Below are 16,983 nucleotides of genomic sequence, written 5' to 3' on the forward strand. Positions count from 1 at the left end.
TTGCCCAGTGGAATAATAACCACTTAGTATTTTAGTGTATTAGATGCCCCTAAATTTTTGTCATCAACATTTTATATATTTAAAACCTGTGGTTTAAAGAATAGTCAATTGCATAGAGCCTGGACAAGAGTTTGCCGACAGAACATCTGGTAATTCAAAAACGTTATCTACTTCTCTGCAGCATTGATTGAACATTCTAGCAATGAAAAGCAAATCCAAAATGCACAGTAAGTCTGCACCGTTTAATATTCCAGGCACAGTCAGCAGCAGGGACAAGAAGTGAAAGAAAACATTTACTGGAAATTTAATTTCGTTCTCCGCCAGTGCTGCTGCCTTCGCGATCGTATCACTTTATTTAATCAAAATAAATGACTCCCACGCGTAGATTTTAAGGTAGCAGATTTTGCTGTCAAGGCGCTTATCAATCGCTGAAATGCGATAGAACACTTTGAGTCTTGCTGTGCAAAAGAAAACCTGTCAGGCACGTTGCATCAGCAGGGCAGTCAGGCCTTGGTAACCCTGACACGGAAGAAAAGTCAAGTTGAGCACAGAGCAAGTGCCATTTGTTAAGGCGATCCTTATCAAACAGCAAAGTCTTCTGATAGTGATATTCTATCCTGGCAGAATAGAAAGCATCACTGTAAATTCATAGAAATTTAAGGCACGGAACGTCATTTGGCCCATTGTGACAGTGTGGCTGATGAAGAGATATCCAGCCTAATCACATTTTGCAGCTTAGTCCATCGGTTTGCTGGTAATGGAATTCCAAAGGCATATTTGGTACATTTTAAATATCATGAGGATTTCTACCTCTACCTGTCAGAGAGTGAGTGGCAGTATCTCATGAAATATTTTTCCTGAACACCCTGCGCATGCTTCTACCAATTACTTTAATTCTATCCCCGTAGTCCCCGTTAAAGGAAATAGATCTTTCTTATCTTCTCTGTCCAGGACCTTCACAATTTTATGCATCTCAGTCTCCTCCTTTCAAAATAAAACTAACATGACTATTCAATCTTATATCATAACTAAAATATTCCATTCCTGGCCATATCTCCATAAACCTCCTTCATCCTCTTTAGTGCACTCACATCTTCCTGTAACAGAATTTTATGCAGTTCTGTAGCTGTGGTGTAACAAGTGTTTTATACAGTTGAAGTATAACCACCTTGCTGTTATATGCCATACATCAACCAAAAAAGGAAAGTGTCACATATGCAACATTAACCACCTGATCCACTTGACCTTCAACCTTCAGAAATCTGTACACATACACTCCAAGTCTCCTCTGTTCCTATACACTTCTCTGAATCCTACTATTTATCTTGCATTCCTTCATTTTGTTTGCCATCCACAAGTGCATAAATTCACACTTCTCTGGATAGATTTCTATTTTCATCATTTCTGCCCACATGAGCAACTGATCTTTTCATGGAGGTGACAGCTTTCTTCCTCCCTGAAGAGCTTGCTGTTATACTTTGCCTGCCATTGACATTAGACTGACTGACCTGCAATTAATCTGTTTATTCCTTTATACTTTTATGCACAATTTTACAATATCAGCAGTCCTTTAGCACACCATCTGCCGGCATGGAGAATTTGAAAATGATGGCCAGGGTCTCTGTCATTTCCTCCATTGCCACATGTAGAGTCATAGAGCAATACAGCATGGAAACACGCCCTTTGGCCCAACCAGTCCATGCCAACTATAGTGCCCTCCCAACGAATCATAATTGCCCTGATCTCGCTAATCCTTTCCCATCCATGTACTTATCCAAATGCTTTTTAAACTTTGTTGTTTTACCTGACTCAACCACTTCCTCTGGCTGCCTATTCCATATGTGCACCATCCTCTGTGTGAGGAAGTTGCCCCTCAGGTCCCTTTTAAATTTTTCCCCTCTGACCTTTAACCTATGCCCTCCAGTTTTCTATTCCCCTTCCCTGGGAAGAAGACTATGTGCGTTCATTCTATCGATGCCCCTCATGATTTTATGCACCTCAATAAAGTCACCCCTCATTCTCCTACATTTCAAGAAATGAAGTCCTTGCCCGACCAACCTCTCCCTAGAACTCAGGCCTACTAATCCTGGCAACATCCTCGTAAATCTTCTTTGCACTCTTTCCAGTTTATCGATGTCTTTCCTCTAACAGGGTGCCGAAAACTGTACACAATACTCCAAGTGCGGCCTCACCAACAACTTAGACAACTGTAACATAATGTCCAAATATATATACTCAGTGCCCTGACTGATGATGGCCAGTGTGTGAAATGCCTTCTTCATCACCCTGTGACGCTGCTTTCAATGAACTAAGTACTTATACTCCTAGGTCCCTCTGTTCCTCAACACCCCCCAATCCCCAGGAACCTGCCATTCACTGTCTAAGTCCTACCATGGATTTACTTTCCAAAATGCAACACCCCACACTTATCTGCATTGAAATCCATTTGCCAATAACATGCTGAGACACGCTAGCTGGCATTTATTCACTTCCAAAGATGCTAAACCCCTTAATATTTCCTCTGTTTATCCCATCCAATATTTCACATCCTGTCTATGTAGCTACAATGTTTGTACAATCCTCATTTTGAGAAGACAGATGGGAATTATTCATTAAGCACTATTAACAAGTCTTCTGCCTTCACACACAAGAAAGCAGGAAATAGGAGTAGGAGTAAACCATATGGCTCGTCTAGCCTGCTTCAGAATTCAGTACGATCATGGCTAATCTTGGGCTCCATTTTCTTGCCTGCTTCCCATATTTCTTAATTCCCTATGAAACAAAAAATCTGCCTATCCCAGCATTAAATGTAATCAACGATGAAGCACCAGCAACCCTCACGTAGAGCATTCCAAAGATTCACAACCCTTTGACTGAAGTAATTCCTCCTCAACTCAGTCCAACATTATTGGCCCCTTATCCTGAGACTGCGACCCTGTGATATAGATCCTCCAACTCGTAGAAACAATATCTCAATGTTTACCTTGTCAAGTGTCCCCAGAATTGTGTACCTTTCAGCGCGATCACCTCCTAATCTTTTAAATTATGGAGAATATAAGTCACATCTACTTGACCTTTTATCATAGGACAACCCCCTCATTCCAGGACAGTGCAGTGAACCTTTGCTGTACCACCAAAAATGAAATGAAATTCTTCATTAAATGTCAAGACCAAAACTGCACACAGTATTTCAGATGTGTTCTCAACAAACCCCTCTACAACTGTAGCAAAACATCTTTGTTGTTGTACTCCAATGTCTTTACAATAAATACTATAATGCCATTTGAACCATAGAACCATGGAAAATTACAGCTCAGAAACAGGCCTTTTGGCCCTTCTTGTCTGTGCCGAACCATTTTTTGCCTCGTCCCACTGACCTGCACTTGGACCATATCCCTCCACACCCCTCTCATCCATGAACCCGTCCAAGTTTTTCTTAAATGTTAAAAGTGACCCCACATTTACCACTTTATCCAGCAGCTCATTCCACACTCCCACCACTCTCTGCGTGAAGAAGCCCCCCCTAATATTCCCTTTAAACTGTTCTCCTTTCACCCTTAACCCATGCCCTCTGGTTTTTTTCTCCCCGAGCCTCAGTGGAAAAAGCCTGCTTGCATTCACTCTATCTATACCCATCAAAATCTTATACACCTCTATCAAATCTCCCCTCAATCTTCTACGCTCCAGGGAATAAAGTCCCAACCTATTCAATCTCTCTCTGTAACTCAGCTTCTCAATTCCCAGCAACATCCTTGTGAACCTTCTCTGCACTCTTTCAACCTTATTTATATCCTTCCTGTAACTAGGTGACCAAAACTGTACACAATACTCCAAATTCGGCCTCACCAATGCCTTATATAACCTTACCATAACACTCCAACTTTTATACTCGATACTCCGATTTATAAAGGCCAATGTACCAAAGGCACTCTTTACGACCCTATCCACCTGTGACGTCACTTTTAGGGAATTATGTACCTGTATTCCCAGATCCCTCTGTTCAACTGCACTCTTCAGAGTCCTACCATTTACCCTGTACGTTCTACTTTGGTTTGTCCTTCCAATGTGTAATATCTCACACTTGTCTGCGTTAAATTCCATTTGCCATTTTTCAGCCCATTTTTCTAGTTGGTCCAAATCCCTCTGCAAGCTTTGAACACCTTCCTCACTGTCCACTACACCTCCAATCTTTGTATCATCAGCAAACTTGCTGATCCAATTGACCACATTATCATCCAGATCATTGATATAGATGACAAACAACAATGGACCCAACACCGATCCCTGCGGCACACCACTAGTCACAGGCCTCCACTCAGAGAAGCAATCCTCCACAACCACTCTCTGGCTTCTTCCATTGAGCCAGTGTCTAATCCAATTTACTACCTCCCCATGTATACCTAGCGACTGAACCTTCCTAACTAACCTCCCATGAGGGACCTTGTCAAAGGCCATGCTGAAATCCAGGTAGACAACATCCACCGCCTTCCCTTCATCCACTTTCCTGGTAACATCCTCGAAAAACTCTAATAGATTGGTCAAACATGACCTACCACGCACAAAGCCATGTTGACTCTCCCTAATAAGTCACTGTCTATCCAAATATTTGTAGATCCTATCCCATATCACACCTTCCAATAACTTGTCCACCACCGATGTCAAACTTACTGGCCTATAATTTCCCAGATTTCTTTTGGAACCTTTTTTGAACAACGGAACAACATGAGCCACCCTCCAATCATCCGGCACCTCCCCCGTGAATACTGACATTTTAGATATGTCTGCCAGGGCCCCTACAAGTTCAACACTAGCTTCCCTCAAGGTCCGTGGGAATACCCTGTCCAGTCCTGGGGATTTATCCACTCTGATTTGCCTCAAGACAGCGAGCACATCCTCCCCTTTAATCTGTAAATGTTCCATGACCTCCCTACCTGTTTGCCCTATTTCCGTAGACTCCATGCCCGCTTCCTCAGTAAATACGGATGCAAAAAAACCATTTAGTATCACCCCCATCTCTTTTGGTTCCATACACAGTCTACCACTCTGGTCTTCAAGAGGACCAATTTTATCCCTCACTATCCTTTTGCTCCTAACATACCTATAGAAGCTCTTTGGATTTTCCTTCACTCTGTCTGCCAAAGCAACCTCATGTCTTCTTTTAGCCCTCCTGATTTCCCTCTTAAGTAGCTTCTTGCACTTTTTATACTCCTCGAGCATCTGATCTGTTCCTTGCTGCCTGTACATTTCATACAACTCTCTCTTCCTAATAATCAGTGTTACAAACTCCCTCGAGAACCAAGGTTCCTTATTCCTATTTACTTTGCCTTTAATCCTGACAGGAACATACAAACTCCGCACTCTCAAAATTTCTCCTTTGAAGGCCTCCCACTTTCCATTTACATCCTTACCAGAGAACAGCCTGTGCCAATCCACACTTCCCAGATCCCTTCTCATTTCATCAAATTTGGCCTTTTTCCAGTTCAGAACTTCAACCCGAGGACCAGATCTATCCTTATCCATGATCAGGTTGAAACTAATGGCATTATGATCACTGGATCCAAAGTGTTCCCTCACACACACATCCATCACCAGCCCTAACTCATTTTCCAATAGGAGATCCAATATCGCATCCTCTCTAGTTGGCACCTCTATATACTGATGTAGAAAATTCTCCTGAACACATTTTACAAACTCTTCCCCGTCTAAACCTTTAACAGTATGCGAGTCCCAATCTATATGTGGAAAATTAAAATCCCCTACTATCACAACTTTGTGTTTCTTGCAGTTGTCAGCTATCTCTCTGCTGATTTGCTCCTCCAATTCTCGCTGACTATTGGGTGGTCTATAATACAACCCCATTAATGTGGTCATACCTTTCCTGTTTCTCAGCTCCACCCATAGGGCCTCTGTAGACAAGCTCCCTAATCTATCCTGCCTGAGTACCGCTGTAACATTTTCCCTGACCAACAATGCCACCACCCCACCTTTTATCCCTCTGCCTCTATCCCGCCTGAACCATTGGAACCCTGGAACATTGAGCTGCCAGTCCTGCCCCTCCTGTAGCCAAGTTTCACTAATGGCTATAATGTCATATTTCCATGTGTCTATCCACGCCTTCAGCTCATCTGCCTTCCCCACAATACTCCTGGCATTGAAATAGACACACCTCAAAAGATTATTTCCACCACACTGTACCCTTCCATTTGTGATCTTGCTTGAACTAACCTGTCTTTTTACCCCTGCTCCACTATCTGCTCTGGCACTCTGGTTCCCATCCCCCTGCAAATCTAGTTTAAACGCTCCCCAATAACACTAGCAAATCTCCCTGCAAGTATATTGGTCCCCTTGTAGTTTAGGTGTAACCCGTCTCTCTTGTACAGGTCCCACCTGCTCCAGAAGAGGTCCCAATGATCCAAGAACTGGAAACCCTGCCCCCTAAACCAGTTCCTCAGCCACGTGTTCATCCGCCCAAGCATCCTACTCCTGCCCTCACTGGCATGTGGCTCAGGTAGCAATCCTGAGATTACTACCCTCGGGGTCCTGCTTTTTAACTTCCTTCCAAGTTCTTTGTACTCACTCTTTAGGACCTCCTCACTCTTCCTTCCCACGTCATTTGTACCGATGTGTACCACGACATCTGCCTGATCACCTTCCCACTTTGGAATGCTGTGCACGCAATCAGAGACATCGCTGACCTTGGCACCTGGGAGGCAACAAACCATGCGGGAGTCTCTGTCCCGACCACAGAACCTCCTGTCCGTACCTCTGACCATTGAGTCCCCTATCACTACTGCTCTCCTCTTCTTCATCCCACCCTTTTGCGCTGTAGAACCAGACTCAGTATCATAGTTCTGGCTGTCGCAGCTTGTCCCAGGTAAAGCATCTCCCATAACAGTGGGAGATGCTTTCCTAATTGCTTTCCTAATTGCTTGCTGCACGTGCGTGTGAACTTTCTGTGTTTTTTGTACAATCACACCCAAGATTCTTCAAACACTTACAAGTTTCACACCTTTGAAAAATATTTCTGCTTCTCTATTAAGACCAAAGTGAATAACTTCATGTTTCCCTACATTATTTGCTGCTATCTGTTTTCCTACTCATTGAATCTGTTCATATCTCTTTTCAGTGTTTCTCTGTACTCCCCAATCTTACCTTTCCATATAACTTGGAATCATCAGCAAATTTTGATACATTACTCTCTGTATCTTCCTCTGAGTCATTAATATAAATTGTCAATAGTTGAGGCACGAGCACTGATCCTTGCTGCACTCCACTGTTCACTGTCTGCCAACTTGAAAAAGCCCTATTGTTTTCTATCTGTTAAGCAAACCTCTCTCTATGCTAAAGTATTACCCCCAATTCCATGATCCCATATTGTACCGATTAACCTTTTGTGTGGCATCTTATTGAATGCCTTTTGGACATCAAAGACTAATATATTTAATGGTTCCCCTTTATCTACTCTACCAGTTACACCCTCAAAAAGCTCTAATAAATTTGTAATACAGGATTTTCCTTCAGTAAAACCATTTGACTTCTTCCAAACACATTATGCATTGCCAATTACCAACATACTTGTTCCTGCTTTTGACAACATTTTAAGTCTCTTCTTTTAATTCAGTACTATCCTTAACTTATTGAGTGACCATAGATGGGTCTTTCTTGTTGACTTTTGTTTTTCAATGGGATGTATTTTCGCTAAAGAATTTGAATAGTCTCTTTAAATGTTCACCACTCTTCATTTACTGCCACATCTTTTAGTCTACTTACCCAACTAACCACAGGTAGTTCTTCCTTCAGACCTGTGAAATTGGCTTTTTTTAACTTTAAGATTCTTGTTTGTCATTGGAATATGTCACTTTCAAACTTAACATTCATTTCAATGGTTTTGCGAACACTGTTTCTCAGAGGATTGAATATCATAACATTATTACTCAACCCTAATTCATTACACAATACTAGATCTGAGATAGCTTTATCATTAGTCAGTTCCACAATGTATTAGTCCAAGAAACTATCACAAAGACATTCTACAAACTCATCTTCCAGACCACTTTTGCCAATTTGATTGTCCCAATCTTTATTAAGATTAAAGTTCCCTACAGTTATTACATTTCCTGTGTTACAAACTCCAATACTTTTTGTTTAATGCTCTGCCCAACAATATAACTGCTCTTAGTGGGCTCACCTGATGAAGGAGCAGTGCTCCAAAAGCTCATCCCACCCTTGGTCACCTTGTAACTATATCTCCGTAATGATGATTACAGCTAATTCATTTATCTCTATTTGTGCCACTAATTCATCTATCTTATTGCAGATGGCTCATGCATTCAAATACAGAACTTTTAATTTCAATTTTTCACCTCTATTCTCCACAATGCCCTTATTCACTGATGTAAAAAACATGGTTAACTCTTTGTTCTTTCCTGTTGCACTGTGCAAGTTTTGTTCACATGTCTATTCTGTCCTAATGCCTTGAACTTTCTCTTTGGATATCTGAATCTCACTTTATCTGAGTCCATTAGTTTAAAGCCCCAGTTACATGATTGGCCAGGATAATTGTCCCAGCCTGGTTCAAGGGGAACCATTCTAATGAAATAGGTTACTCTTCCCTATGAATCAAAACCCCTTCTTGAACCATGCATTTAATTCTCTAATCTGCTTGACCCTATGCCAATTTGTGTGTGGCTCAGGTAACAATCCAGAGATCAATTCTTTAATGTTCTGTACTTTAATTTGGTCCCTTGCTCCTCTGATCCTTTATGGTAGGATGAGAAATGATGTCCTTCTATGTTGTTGGTTCTCACACAAACCAGACAACAGGATCGTCCCCCTCCAAATGCAAATTTGTCTCCCGCCATGGGAGATGTCCTTAACTCTGGCACTGGGTGGGCAACAGAATCTTTGGAACTCCTGGTCACTGCTGTGGAGCACAGTATCTAACTCCTTGCTTTCTGTCACTAACACTCCCTCTACTTGAATGGCTTCCTTCACCACGGTGCCGTGGTCAGTCTGCTCTTCCACGTTACAGTCCCACTCTTTATCCAAACAGGTATCACACACTTGGACCTGTTGGACAAAGTCAAAGGCTGTGGCTCCTCCATCACTACATGCTTGTTCCCCTTACCTACTTGACTCACAGTGATCCTCTGCTGACCATGACCACTGACCAAATCTTTGATTTTGCCCAGCATAAGGAGTGTGACTGCTTCCTGGAACAAAGTGTCTGGGAAACTCTTCTCCTCCTTGATTTCCCACAATGTCCACAATTCAGATTTCTGCTCGACAACTCTGAGCCAAATTTTCCTAAACTACAAACACTTTGTGCAGTTATGGTTGTCCAGGTTGTCCTGCCATTGCTGTCCAACATTATTTATTTAATTGGTCAATTCATTAATAACTTACACCGCTCAAGTAATGGAAGTTTGCAGTCACCTAGTTTGGAGACGAGGAAGGAAAGTCACCAACCACTGAAGGCTGAAAAATGTAGAAACCCCTCAGCACCAAATTCCTACTGGAACAAAATTCCCAACTATTCACTCAATCTATGTTTCACTCAGACTTAGTCTTGTGTCTGTGATCCTTCTCTCGATGTAGTTTCAAAACCTCTCTGCTTATACATGAAGCCTCTGATGACTCAGCTTTCTGTGACAGCAATTATCACTTATTGGGAAAAAAACATTGAGCTAATTGATAGATAACAAGTTATCAATTTAGCCCATTCCTAGTTGCCCTTGAACTGAATGGCTTGCTACGGCTTTTCAGAGGGCAGTTGAGAGTCAACCGCATCGCTGTGGCTCTGAAGTCACATTTTGATTTGATTTGATTGATTATTGTCACATGTATTAGTATACAGTGAAAAGTATTGTTTCTTGTGCACGATACAGACAAAGCATACTCTACATAGAGAAGGAAAGGAGAGGGTGCAGAATGCAGTGTTACAGTCATAGCTAGGATGCAGAGAAAGTTCAACTTAACATGAGGAAGGACCATTCAAATATGGGGTCCATATCCACAGATCTCTAAAGGTTGCCACTCAAGTGGATAGAGCCGTGAAGAAGGCCTATAGTGTGTTAGCTTTTATTAACAGGGGGTTGGAGTTTAAGAGCTGTGGGGTTATGCTGCAACTGTACAGGACCTTGGTGAGACCACATTTGGAATATTGTGTGCAGTTCTGGTCACCTCACTATAAGAAGGATGTGGAAGCGCTGGAAAGAGTGCAGAGGAGATTTACCAGGATGCTGCCTGGTTTGGAGGGTAGGTCTTATGAGGAAAGGTTGAGGGAGCTAGGGCTGTTCTCTCTGGAGCGGAGGAGGCTGAGGGGAGGCTTAATAGAGGTTTATAAAATGATGAAGGGGATAGATAGAGTGAATGTTCAAAGACTATTTCCTCGGGTGGATGGAGCTGTTACAAGGGGGCATAACTATAGGGTTCATGGTGGGAGATATAGGAAGGATATCAGAGGTAGCTTCTTTACGCAGAGAGTGGTTGGGGTGTGTAATGGACTGCCTGCAGTGATAGTGGAGTCAGACACTTTAGGAACACTTAAGCGGTTATTGGATGGGCACATGGAGCACACCAGGATGATAGGGAGTGGGATAGCTTGATCTTGGTTTCAGATAAAGCTCGGCACAACATGGTGGGCCGAAGGGCCTGTTCTGTGCTGTACTGTTCTAGGTACTGTTCTATGTTCTAAAAGTCTGATGGCAGCAGGGAAGAAGCTGTTCTTCAGTTGGTTGCGACATGATGTCAGACTTTTGTATCTTTTTCCTGACAGTGAGCCAGAACAGGTAAGAATGGCAGATGGGTTATTATTAGTTATTATTAGTGCCTGAAGTACACTTCTGTTTTTTTTGCTTTATCCCACTCTGTACGATTCAAGGGTTCAGAATTTGGTGATTACATTTTTTTTGTGGGAATCACCAAAAATGCCTGCTCACTGATACGTCTTCCGTGCCAAAACTAAGCCTTTAAAAAGCACTTCCTGATGTTGGGCTTGCTACATTCTGATTACAAAATCTCTGCTGATTGCGATTTAATAATCCTCTGGCCACTGTACCTTCTACAATGATTCTATCCAGGTTACGATTAGTATAGCTGAAGTATCCAAATATTATGGCTCTGTTGTTTTTTTACTTGTCAGAAACTTGTCTGAATAATTGTTCTTCAATTTTGCTCTGACTGTTTGGGTGTGTAGAGTTACTTTACAATTTCACTTGATGACTGCCAAAATCAGTGCAATTATTCTAAAGAGCAGCAGCATTATGGTCTAGTCACAACCTTACTAAATGATATTCTCTCTCTTGTAAATATATATGCTGAAGCAAGTTGGATTACATTGCCTGAGTTAATTTTTGACGCAATGTTTACTCAGAAAGGTTTACAAGAGGAATAATCAAAAAACTGCCTTTCAAATAGTAGAAGAAAGCCTGGAAGAACAAAAGTTTGATTGGACTTTAAATTATTGTGCTTCCAAAGATCAGATAAGATTGCCACTATCTGGTTTGATTCTGGCCTTTGGTGACTGTCTGTATGGAGCTTGCACGTTCTTCCTATGTCTGTGTGGGTTTCCTCCCACAGTCCAGAAATGTGCAGGTTGGGTGGAGTGACCATGCTAAATTGCCCCTCAGTGTCCAGGATGTATGCATAAGATAGATCAGCAATGGTAAATGCACAGAGCTGTGCAGATGGGCCAGGGTTGGTGGGGAGGAGGTGGGGGGGGGGGGGGGGGGGGGGGCGGGGCAGGGTGGCTTATCAGGGTAAGATAATCTTTTGAAGAGTTGGTGCAGACTTGAATGGTTGAATGGCCTCCTTCTGCACTGGAGGGATTCTATGGTTCTATTTCATGAGTATAATTTTCTCATGAAATATTCTACCCATGCCCATTTGATCATTAATGCAAAATGCTAGCATGATCTATTCATCTCAAATGTCTAGTAGAAGAATGTCATTTGAAACGTCAATAACTGACCAGATTGTACAAGTAAGGTAGATACAGCATCAGGCCATTCAGTCCACCAAACAAATAAGATGTTGCTTTATGGGACAATGGTACAGGTTAACATGAGCTAATTGAATAGTGGAGTAGTCCATATGGTGTAGGTACACTCATAGTGGAGTTACAAAGTGAGTTCCAGGATTTTGATGCAGCAACAGTGAAGGAAGGGTGATTATATAATTCCAAATCAGGATGTTATGTGGCTTGGAGGGGAACTTGTTGTTCCCCTGCATGTGCTGTTCTTGTCTTTCTAGGTGGTAGAGATCAAGGGCTTGAAAGGTGCTGCTGAAGGAGTTTTGTTGAGTTCTGCAATGCATCTTTTGGATGGTACACTGCTGCCATTATATGTTGGTGGTAGAGGGAGTGAATGGTGATGGTGGTGGATGGGATGCAACTCAATTGAGATGCTTTTTCCTGGTGTTGAGGTTCTTGAGTGCTGTTGAAGTTGCACACATCCAGGAAAGTGGGGAGTATACTGTCTCAGGCGCAATTTGTGCCTTATAAATGGTGGACAGGTTCTGGGGAGTCATATTGTGAGTTATCGCTACAGAAATCCCAGCATGTAACCTTCTGTAGCCACAGTATTTATATGGGTGATCCAGTTTAGCAGTTGGGGATTTATCAGTGGTAATGCCATTGAATATCAAAGGGAGATGGTCAGAATGGCTCTTGTTTGAGTTGGGAATGCCTAAGACTTCTATGGCATAAATGTTAGTTTCCACTTATGAACCTAAGCCTGAATGTTGTCTAGGTCTTTCTGCATATGGAGGCAGACTGCTTCAGTTTCTGAGGATTCACGAAAGGTGCTGAATATTGTACAATCATTCACAAATATCACCACTTTCAGGCCTTACTTTCATACTGCCTTGAGGAACTTCTGCAGTGATGTCTCAACATTGAAGTGATTGACCTCTTATATGCACAACAACCTTCCTTTGTGCTAGGTATGACTCCAAGCTGTGGAGAGTTTCACTCCTGATTTCAACAAACTCCAGTTTCACTAGGTCTCCTTGATGCCAGATTGGCTCAAATGCTGTCTTGATATCAAGGACAGTCAACCTCATTCCACCTCTTGAATTTGTTCTTTTGTCCATGTTTGGATCAAGGCTGTAATGAGGTCACAAACTGAGTGGCCTGGAAGAACACAAACTAAATGTTTGGAGGATATTGCAGAATAAATGTGGTTTGATAGCACTGTTGACAGTGCCTTTCATTGCTTTGCTTATGATTGAGAGTAGATTGATGTGGCGGTAATTGGCCATGTTGGATTTGTCCTGATTCTTGTGGACAGGACATTTCTGGGCAATTTTCCACATTGCCAGGTAGATTGCAGTGTTGTACATATACTGGAACAACTTGGCTAGTGGTACCACTAAGTCTGGAGCACAAGTCTTCTGTACTAATGCTGGAATATTGTCAGGACCCATTGTCTTTGCAGCATCCAGTGCCTTCAGCTATTTCTTGATATCATATAGAGTGAATTGAATTGGCTGATAGCTGGCACTTTGATGCTCGGGGAGCCCGAGATGGATCATTCATTCAGCAGTTCTGGCTGAAGATGGTATAAAATACTGGTGAAATTGTACTAAATACTGGTGAGGCCACAACTGGAGTACTGCGTGCAATTTTGGTCACCACATTTCAGGAAGGATGTAATTGCTCTGGAGAGGGTGCAAAGGAGGCTTACAAAAATGTTGCCAGGACTAGAAAAATGTAGCTATGACTTGATTAAGGCATGAAAAATTATGACGGGGAGGGATAGGTTGAACAGGATAAAATTGCTTCTCTTGGTGGAGAGTTCTACAGCAAGGGGACATAGATTCAAGATGAGTGGCATAAAGTGTAGAGGGAGCATGGGGAAGAACATTTTATGCAGAGAGTAGTGGGTGTCTGGAATTTGCTGCCTGAGTTGGTGGTGGAGGCAGAGACCCTAAACTCTTTTTAAAAGTACCTGGATCTGCACCTTAAGTGCTGTAAGCTACAGGGCTATGGGCCAGGTGTCGGTAGGTGGGACTAGAAAGGGCATTTCGGTGTCCTTGGGCTGACATGGACAAGATGAGCTGAATGACCTCCTTCTGTGCTGTAACTTTTCTATGGCTGCAAATGCTTCAGCCTTGCCTTTTGCACTGTTATGTTGTACTCCACCACCATTGAGGATGGAGTTATTTGTGGAGTTTCCTCCTCAAGTTTAATTTTCCACCATCATTTATAACTGAATGTGCCAGGACTGTAGAGTTTAGACCTGACAGTAAGGTCCCTGTGAAAGCAAGTCTGGAGAAGTGATAATGGAAAACAATGAGATGGCAGATGAATTGAACAGGTATTTTGCATGAGGCTTCACCATACAGGATGCATCCTGGAAGCAGCTATAAACCAGTAAGTAGAAGGGAGGAAGGAGCTCAGGAAAACTGCAGTCAGCAGAGAAGTGATGTTGACGCGATGGATTTCTACTTAGGGTCTTAAAAAAAGTGTCGAGTGAGGTAGTTGATGGTCCCATTAAAGTTTTTTTATTCGTCACAAGTATGGCTTACATTAACACTGCAATGAAGTTACTGTGAAATTCCCCTTGTCACCACAGTCCGGTGCCTGTTCGGTCAATGCACATAACGAGCACGTCTTTCAGAGCATGGAAGGAAACTGGACCACCAAGAGGAAACCCACACAGACACAGGGAAAATGTGCAAACTCCACACAGACAGTGACCCAGCAGGGAATCGAACCCGGGTCCCTGGCGCTGGGAGGCAGGAGTGTGAACCATTCTGCCATCGTGCAGCTCATTCTTTTGTAAGACAGCAAATGTCATTCCATTATTCAAGAAGAGAGGGAGAGAAGGCTATGGGCATCTGGGACTATGACAACTTTACTTTTATATTTTATAGGGATCTGTAGTAAGTCCTCAACATTTATAATTTATATAAATGATTTGCATGAAGGGATGGTTACCAAATTTGCTGATGATGCAAAGATAGATAAGAAAGTAAGTTTTCAGCAGCATAAAGAGGCTACAAAAATATATAGATGGGTCAAGTGAGTGGGCAAAGATCAGGTAAATGGAGTGTAATGTGAGAAAATGTGAAATGTGAATTTAGAAACAGAGGAACATAGAAACATAGAAAAACTACAGCACAAACAGGCCCTTCGGCCCACAAGTTGTGCCGAACACATCCCTACCTTCTAGACCTATAACCCTCCATCCTATTAAGCTCCATGTACTCATCCAGGAGTCTCTTAAAAGACCCTATTGAGTTCGCCTCCACCACCACTGACGGCAGCCGATTCCACTCGCCCACCACCCTCTGTGTGAAAAACTTACCCCTAACATTTCCCCTGTACCTACTCCCCAGCACCTTAAACCTGTGTCCTCTTGTAGCAGACATTTCCACCCTGGGAAAAAGCCACTGAGAGTCCACCCGATCTATGCCTCTCAACATCTTATACACCTCTATTAGGTCTCCTCTCATCCTTTGTCTCTCCAAGGAGAAAAGACCGAGCTCCCTCAGCCTATCCTCATAAGGCATGCCACTCAATCCAGGCAACATCCTTGTAAATCTCCTCTGCACCCTTTCAATCTTTTCCACATCCTTCCTATAGTGAGGCGACCAGAACTGAGCACAGTACTCCAAGAGGGTTCTGACGAGGGTCTTATATAGCTGCATCATTATCCCTGGACTCCTAAACTCAATCCCTCGATTGATAAAGGCCAGCACACCATACGCCTTCTTAACCACCTGCTCCACCTGCGGGGCTGATTTCAGAGTCCTATGGACCCGGACCCCAAGGTCCTTCTGATCTTCTACAGTACTAAGAGTCTTTCCCTTTATATTGTACTCCTTCATCCCATTTGACCTACCAAAATGGACCACGACGCATTTATCTGGGTTGAAGTCCATCTGCCACTTGTCCGCCCAGTCTTGCATCCTATCTATGTCCCTCTGTAACTTCTGACATCCCTCCAGACTATCCACAACCCCACCAACCTTCGTGTCGTCGGCAAACTTACCAACCCACCCCTCTGCTTCCTCATCCAGGTCATTTATGAAAACGACAAACAGCAAGGGTCCCAGAACAGATCCCTGGGGCACACCACTGGTGACCGACCTCCATTTAGAAAAAGACCCATCTATACCCACTCTCTGCCTCCTTTGAGCAAGCCAGTTCTGTATCCACCGGGCAGCAGCCCCTTGGATCCCATGCCCTCTCACTTTTTCCAGAAGCCTTGCATGGGGGACCTTATCGAACGCCTTGCTAAAATCCATATAAACCACATCTACCGCCTTCCCTTCGTCAATGTGTTTCGTCACATTTTCGAAGAATTCCACCAGGCTCGTAAGGCACGATCTGTCCTTGACAAATTTATCCAAATTTATCCAAAGAAGAATATTATTGAAATAGCGAGACCTTGCAGAGCTCTGATGTGCAGATCTTGGTGTCCAACTGCACAAATTACAAAGGAAAATATGCAGGTACAGCATGTAATTATGAGCACTACTAGAATGTTATAATATATCGTGAGGAGAATTTAATGCGAAAGTCGGGAGGTTATTCTTCAGTTGCTCAAGGCACTCGGGAGACCACATTTGGAATACTGTGTACAGTATCGGTCATCATATTGAAGAAGGCTGTAAATGTATTGGAAGCTATTCAAAGGAGATTTACTAGACTAATACCTGGAATGGGTGAGTTGTCTTAGAGGAAAGTGTGAATAGGCTAGGCTTGTATCTGCTGGAGTTTAGAAGAGTAAGAGTTGAGTTGATTTGAAACATATAACATCCTGAGGGGTCTTCACAGGTTGGATTTCCAAAGGCCAGAAGCTTAGGTCATGGCATGTTGCCATTCATGAGGAAGTTTACTCTTGTGGGTGAATCTTGAACCAGGAATCAATATTTAAAAATAAGGAGTCGCCCATTTAAAATGAAGATGAGGCAAATGTTTTTCACTCAGAGAGTCATAGAAACATAGATATTAGGAACAGTAGTTCATTTGGC

General features: G+C 42.7%; 1 protein-coding gene and 1 pseudogene across 1 annotated transcript in view; both read right to left on the reverse strand.

The window, feature by feature from the left end:
* The window catches only part of LOC144505631 (protocadherin gamma-A6-like), a 260,158-nt gene that overhangs the window by 181,405 nt on the left and 61,770 nt on the right, over positions 1-16,983 (reverse strand). The gene's annotated exons all lie outside the window — the stretch shown is intronic.
* Positions 1,029-16,983, reverse strand: part of LOC144505567 (protocadherin alpha-C2 pseudogene) — a 30,702-nt pseudogene continuing 14,747 nt past the window's right edge.

Source organism: Mustelus asterias, chromosome 16, assembly GCF_964213995.1.
Source record: "Mustelus asterias chromosome 16, sMusAst1.hap1.1, whole genome shotgun sequence".
In the NCBI taxonomy this organism is placed as follows: domain Eukaryota; kingdom Metazoa; phylum Chordata; class Chondrichthyes; order Carcharhiniformes; family Triakidae; genus Mustelus; species Mustelus asterias.